The following is a 6,685-nucleotide window of genomic DNA, read 5'->3' on the forward strand; positions in this document are numbered from 1 at the left end:
AATTGAAGAGCAGACTTAGTTTCTTGCTTCCAGATGATTTGTTGAAAATAACATTTTTTGATTTTAAAAGCAAAGAAAGTCCTATTATAACACTTGAGAAAAATTTAAAAAGTACAAACAAGAAAAGAGGATTTATAAAGCATACTACTGTCTAAGAGACAAACTTAGCGGCTAAGACAACGGCACACACTTCTGTGGTTTCTATAGGTTAGACTTCTCCACAAAGTGTTGCTGGATTCTGCCTCTTGGCCTCGTCGCGATGCACATGTGGGCTGGCTGGCTGTGTTCTCAGCTGAGGCTCACCTAGGGAATAAATCTACTTCCGAGCTCATTCAGGTGCTGGCGGAACTTATTTCCTTGCAGCCACAAGCCCGAGGGCCCTGGTTTTTCCCCGACTGTTCGCTGAACTCTTTCTCCGAGTCCTAGAGGCTGTCCGCAGTTCCTTGCCATGCGGTGGCTTGAAGTTTTAAAGCCTTCAGGGTAGCCTTTCTCTCTCCAGTCTGCTAATGCGGCCTTACATCATGCATGATAACCATGAAAGGGACATTGCATCCTTCCCTTTGCCGTATTTATTGGTCAGAATCAAGTAATGAGTTCTGCTTTGATTAGAGTCAGGGATTATACAAATGCGTGAACCATCAGCTTAGGGTGGACGGGGTGGGAATCTTCCGTGGTGTTTTAGATGGTTGCACACTAAGCGTGTATTACAAATACAGTATTATAAATGGATTTAAATCTGTCAAAAATGTTTAAGAATCTATTTTTAAACATTAAATAGTAATTAAAAAGTACATATATACATGTAGCACCTGTATCTGCGTGATACATATATATATAGTACATATGTTTACATATATTTAGTGCATACACACATATTTGCTATAGTATGTAATGCTGTCATAATTTCCAATTAACTTTAAAATAATAAGTAATAATCACCCCAACAGAAGAATACTGTATCCGATATCAAACCCAGTCATAGGAGATTGCTTATACACATTTTAATTTTACATAATTTCTTACTATGGATGAAGGTTACTTCTGATTTTCCCTCTGAACTCTTGAGACAGGACTTCACTCTCTAGCTCATGCTGGCCTCAATCTCGTGCCCCTGCTGTCTCACCATCCCCAGCGCGGGGATGACACATGTGCCCCACCACACTCAGTGAATTAATATTGTTTCAGATTTCTCTCTATTATATGCAGTTCTTCAATGGAAAAACTGATGACAACCTATGTCTATCAAAAAGCTCTTTTAGGACAAACCTATAGCAGAACAATGACTAGGTCTTCTGAAGACATACTAAAGGGTTTGAACGGTTGGGATGTCAACACAAATTTAAACTCCTCCCACTCTGCAGCATTCTGCAGATCCGATTAAGTCAAAAAATGACATCTGGCTTTACTTCTTTCTGTTTTCCCCTATAAGTGAGCAGAATATTTCCCATATGACTTACTTCTTATTTACACTTGCTCCTTTTAGGACAACCTGATAATTTGTTATTTTTTTCCTGCTAGATTTTTTTTTTAGGTTGGTTTGTTTGTTTTTAATAAAGAAAGTACATTGCAGGATAGGAGGATACATGAAAATCTTGCTTGTTTGTTTTCGTAAATGATAAATGTTTTAAAACCAGCTTTTAAATATATAGATGGCACAGTGAAATCCAGAACCTTATAACATTGCCCACTGAAACACTAAAATGTACAAAAGTTCACAACATATTGTAAGGAAAATTCGAGAATCTGTTCAGTTATCTCAGAGGTACCAGACATACCATATGCTGTGTCTAGGAGTTGCTATGGCAACTACTTTTAAAATTTAAGAACAGGGTAAATTGTTGCCTAAAATCTCCATAACTTAGTAAGTCAATTAAAATCTCTTCAGAACGCCACATTCCTTTTGCTACCTGGATGCTTCCTGTCTTGGAGCTTGGGAGCAGGAAAGGTCTATGGGTCAGAGAAGAATGCTCTTGGCTGTTTAAGGTCCTGGAGACAGTTTGTCATTTGGTACTTTTTATGAATCATTAATGAATCACCGAAAGAAAGGCAGAAGGAATAGCCTCGCTAAGCCGAACGGATCTGAGCATATGAGTGTAAAACTGAAGGCAATTTTTAGCTCAGATTTCAAATAAGGAAACCAAAGCAGAGAGACATAACCTTTTAGAGTTTGGAACACTGGGATTAGATTCTGCCCCTCTCGGTATACCATCAAGCTGCCATCAGCCCACAGCTTACTCACTTTAGAATTCTTATCCTTATTTATTTTCAAGACAGTTTTCCTTAATACTAGGTTCCTTTGGTTGGCCTTGAACTCCTGGACTCAAGTGATCCTCTTGCCTCAGTCTTTTGCGTAGCTGGGGTTACAGCCACAGACCACCGCCCCATCATCCCTGTTGTTGTTGTTTCGGAGAACTAAGTTCTGCTTATTTTCATTTGCGTGTGTGTGTGTGTTGTGTACACATGTTCCACAACATACATGTGAGTCAGAAGGCAGTTTGTGAGAGTTGGCTTCTCACTTCCACGGTGTATATCCCAGGGACCAAACTCAGGGCGTCAGGTTTGGAAGCCTGTTGAGCCATTTTGTTGGACCCTAAATTCTATCTTTAATCAAGATAACATATATTAACTTATCAATGTTCCTAAAGTGAGCTCAAAATTTTGTAATAAAATTATCGGTGTCTGACCCTTCAAAATACTCTGCTAAACTTAATTCATTAAGGTTGATATTCTGTTAGTAACAAAGGGTTTAGGTATTTCTAAACTTTTTCTTCTGCCCCCTTATACTCTCAAAATAGATATTTAATGATGTTTAGTTGCTATACTTGCCAAAATTATGAAGTTACAGTCTTAATAAACCATTGTTGACTGAGGTGGCAAGTAGTTCCTTTCTTATGAAACTTTTTGTTTTCTCTGAAGTTAATAATTTTGCTTTGTAATTTTTTTAACTCTTATATTCTCATTGGTATTGTTTTTGGTAGACATTTTTTTAATCAGACATTTATTGCATTTAAAAAGACAGCAAAATGCAGTTCTAAACATGATGGCAGTTTACTCATCTGTCCCAAGTCTCCTTTTTGAGGATGCCCTTATCCCTTGTTCAGTCTGGATCATGTGCGTTCTGATCGCTGCCTAGCCATTGATGTTTACTTTCTTGCTTTTCAATGCTTGTTACTTCCTGTTTCTATCCTGTCGCTGAAGTATGTTCTCCAGCAGCTTCCTAGCAAAAGTGCACAAGTAAGCGATTTATCCACAGAATTGGCAAAACAAGAACCAAATTCAAATCATAATTTACAAAACTAAGAGAGGAAAACTGTGTGGTCAATAAAACATCTTCAGATTCATTCATTCATTCAAGTATGCATGTATGCATTTATTTAGTTCTGTTCTCATATATTATATCCTGACTGCAGTTCCCAATTCCCTCCACTCTTCCCAGTTCTCCCTTTTTACCCCGGGTCCACTCTTACTCTGCCTCCCCTCAGAAAAGATCAGGCTTTCCAGGGATATCAACCAAACATGGCATAACAAGCTACAATAAGATCAGGCACATACCTCCACATCAGCCCTCATTGTCAGCCACATTCAGAGAGTCTGGTTTGATTACATGTTCCATCAGTCCCAGTCCAGCTGGCCTTGGTGAGCTCCCATTAGATCAGTCCCACTGCCTCAGTGGGTGGACACACCCCTCGCGGTCCTGACTTCCTAGCTCATGTTCTCCCTCTTTCTGCTCCTCATTTGGACCTTGGGAGCTCAGTCCAGTGCTCCAGTGTGGGTCTCTGTCTCTATCTCCATCCATCGCCAGATGAAGGTTCTATGATGATATGCAAGATATTCATCAGTGTGGCTATAGGATAAGGCCAATTCAGGCACCCTCTCCTCTGCTGCCCAAGGAACAAGCTGGGGACATCTCCTTGGGCACCTGGGAACCCCTCTAAAGTCAAGTCTCTTGCCAACCCTAAAATGGCTCCCTTAATTAAGATATCTAGTTCCCTGCTCCTATATCCACCCTTCCTCCATCCCAACCATCCCATCCCCCCAAACTCTTCCCAATCCTCCCCTTTTCTCCCCATCAACCCTTACCCAACTCATCACCACCCCCATGCTCCCAACTTTTGTATTTATCATTACTATTATTGTTTCTATTTGTGTGTGTGTGTGTGTGTGTGATGCATGCATGCATGCCAGGATACATGTGTGGAGTTCAGAGGACAACATGTGGACTCCAGGGACTGAACTCAGGTTGTTAGACTTGGTGGCAAGAAATTTTAACCTTGAGTGTAGCCCAGTCTGGCCTTGAACTTGTGACCCTCCAACCCCTCCACTTCTTCAGCACAATGTACCAATACAGACCATCATAGCTAGTAGTGCTGAGAATTTTTAACTCTTTTTCTACTGTCTTGCTTACAAACATAATTTCCTAATCAACCTTTCTCCATAACAACAATATAATGTTTAATAAAAAGAACAGGGACAATCAGTTACAAATCTTTATAAAATTGAATATGGAAATATTTCTTATAATATTATAAGGCATTATGACAAGTTGTGCTTAAATATCAAAATATTTGTATCTATCAAATCTGGGAAATGCTTTAGTATTGTAAGGGGCAGCTTGTTTCCCGGCTGCCTGGAATAATCACACAGAAACTACATTATTTAAATCACTGCTTGGCCCATTAGTTCTAGCTCTTATGGCTAACTCTTATATTTTAATTCAACCATTTCTAGTAATCTGTGTATCACCATGAGGCTGTGGCTTACTGGGTAAAGTACAAGCATCTGTGTCCGATGAGGCTACATGGCTTCTCGCTGACTCCACCTCCCTTCTCCCAGCATTCAGTTTAGTTTTTCCCGCCTAGCTCTGTTCTACCCTATCAGGCCAAGCCAGTTCCTTTATTAACCAATGGTATTCACAGCATACAGAGGGGACTCCCATATCACATTAGGCTAAAAGGGGAAATACAATATAATCTGTACCTCAAATTGTATTCCTTTTACCCAGTATACCTAGAAACAATGTTTCTATGCTGGTAATTAGTGACAGTTTGACAGTGAGGACCATCGGTTTCATTTTTTCTTTCTATTACTTGATTTCTTTAAAATGATGAGATTTAACAACATGCATTTAACACTGGCTAATTTAGCTTTTTGATATTGCTTTTTAAACATTCTAAGATTGAGACCAAGACCAAGTACCCCTGCATTCCCCCATATTTTACAGTATGAGTGTTTGTGGGTCTCTCTCTTTCTCTCTCTCTAAATATGAATCGAATCCAGGTCCTTGAACATGACCAGCAAGCATTCTACCACTGAGATATACCCTCATTCCAAGGATTTGTTCTTATTTTGAATTCTGTTTAAAAGTCAAATCCAGGTAAGGCAGCTCTCCTTCCCACAATCCCTTGCACCCTTCCTTTCCAACTTAGGCCCTGCAAAATGGCTCCTGCAAAGAAGGGTGGTGAGAAGAAGGGTTCTGCCATCCGCTAAGTGATGACCTGAGAGTACAGCATTCATATTTTCATCTATAGAGTGGGCTTCAAGAAGCCTGTCCCTTGGACACACAATGAAATCTGGAAATTTGCCCTGAAGGAAATGGGGACTCCAGATGTGAACATTGATACCAAGTTCAACAAAGCCAACTGGGACAAAGGAATAAGGAATGTTCCGTATCATATTCATGTACGCTTGCCTAGAAAACCTAATGGGGATGAGGAATCACCAAACAAACTCTACCTGCTGATAGCTTGTGTACCTGTAATTGCATTCAGAAATTGACAGACAGCCAATGTGGATGAGAACTGACCTGCTGAATGCCAATAAGGTTGCAGAACTGAGAAGGAAAAGTCAAAACCAGTCAGGGTGTACCAGGTTCCTCTGGTTTGATTAGTGCAGAAGCTGCAGTCCCCAAACATGGCTCAGCATGTAGTTCGTTACTTCCTGTATCTCTCCGTCAGTTCTTTTTTGGCTTTAAGACCCCACACAATTTCTGTTCTTGATCATGGTTTTACTGAATGGAAAAAAAGTTCTGAGAAAGAATGGAATGTTCAAGGACTGAAAGAGAAGCTGGCTGCAGTTGAGGCTAAGCAAGTACTTGAGGTGTAGCTGAACACTGCCCAACTCTGGTCCTTCCAGTTCTAGGAAAAGCCTGAGCTTTGTGTAAATGGAGATTGCTCATCATTCCCTGCTGCCCAGACCCGAATAATCTCACAGATACTATATTAATTACAAGACTGCTTGGCCTATTAGCTCAGGCTTCTTATTAACTAACTCTTATAACTTAAATTAACCCATCTCTATTAATCTGTGTATCAGCACAAGACTATGGCTTATTGGCAAGGATCTGATGTCTTTTTCCTTTGGCAGCTATATGGCATCTCCTTGACTCTGCCTTCTCTCTCTCTCTCTCTCTCTCTCTCTCTCTCTCTCTATATATATATATATATATATATATATATATATATATACACACACACAGATTTCCTGCCTAGATTTACTCTGCTAAGCCATTGGCTGAAACAGCTTCTTTATTAACCAATGGTAATAAAATATATTCATAGCATGCAGAGGGGAATCCCACATCAGCTTTGCAACAGGGTCATCAGTAGACTGGCTCTTCTGGGAAAGCAGATCCTGGCTACCGAGGTTTCATAGTACAGTTAGTCGAGTTATTTTAAGCCACTGTTTT

The 6,685-nt window shown here is 40.0% G+C and overlaps 1 pseudogene; it reads left to right on the forward strand.

Moving 5' to 3' along the window:
• The first annotated feature begins 5,436 nt into the window (after positions 1-5,436).
• On the forward strand, positions 5,437-5,802 carry LOC121452339 (annotated as a pseudogene).
• The last annotated feature ends 883 nt before the right edge of the window (positions 5,803-6,685 follow it).

This window comes from Microtus oregoni, unplaced genomic scaffold (genome assembly GCF_018167655.1).
Source record: "Microtus oregoni isolate MIOR12 unplaced genomic scaffold, Mior012 000009F_ref0000495, whole genome shotgun sequence".
Classification (NCBI taxonomy): Eukaryota; Metazoa; Chordata; class Mammalia; order Rodentia; family Cricetidae; genus Microtus; species Microtus oregoni.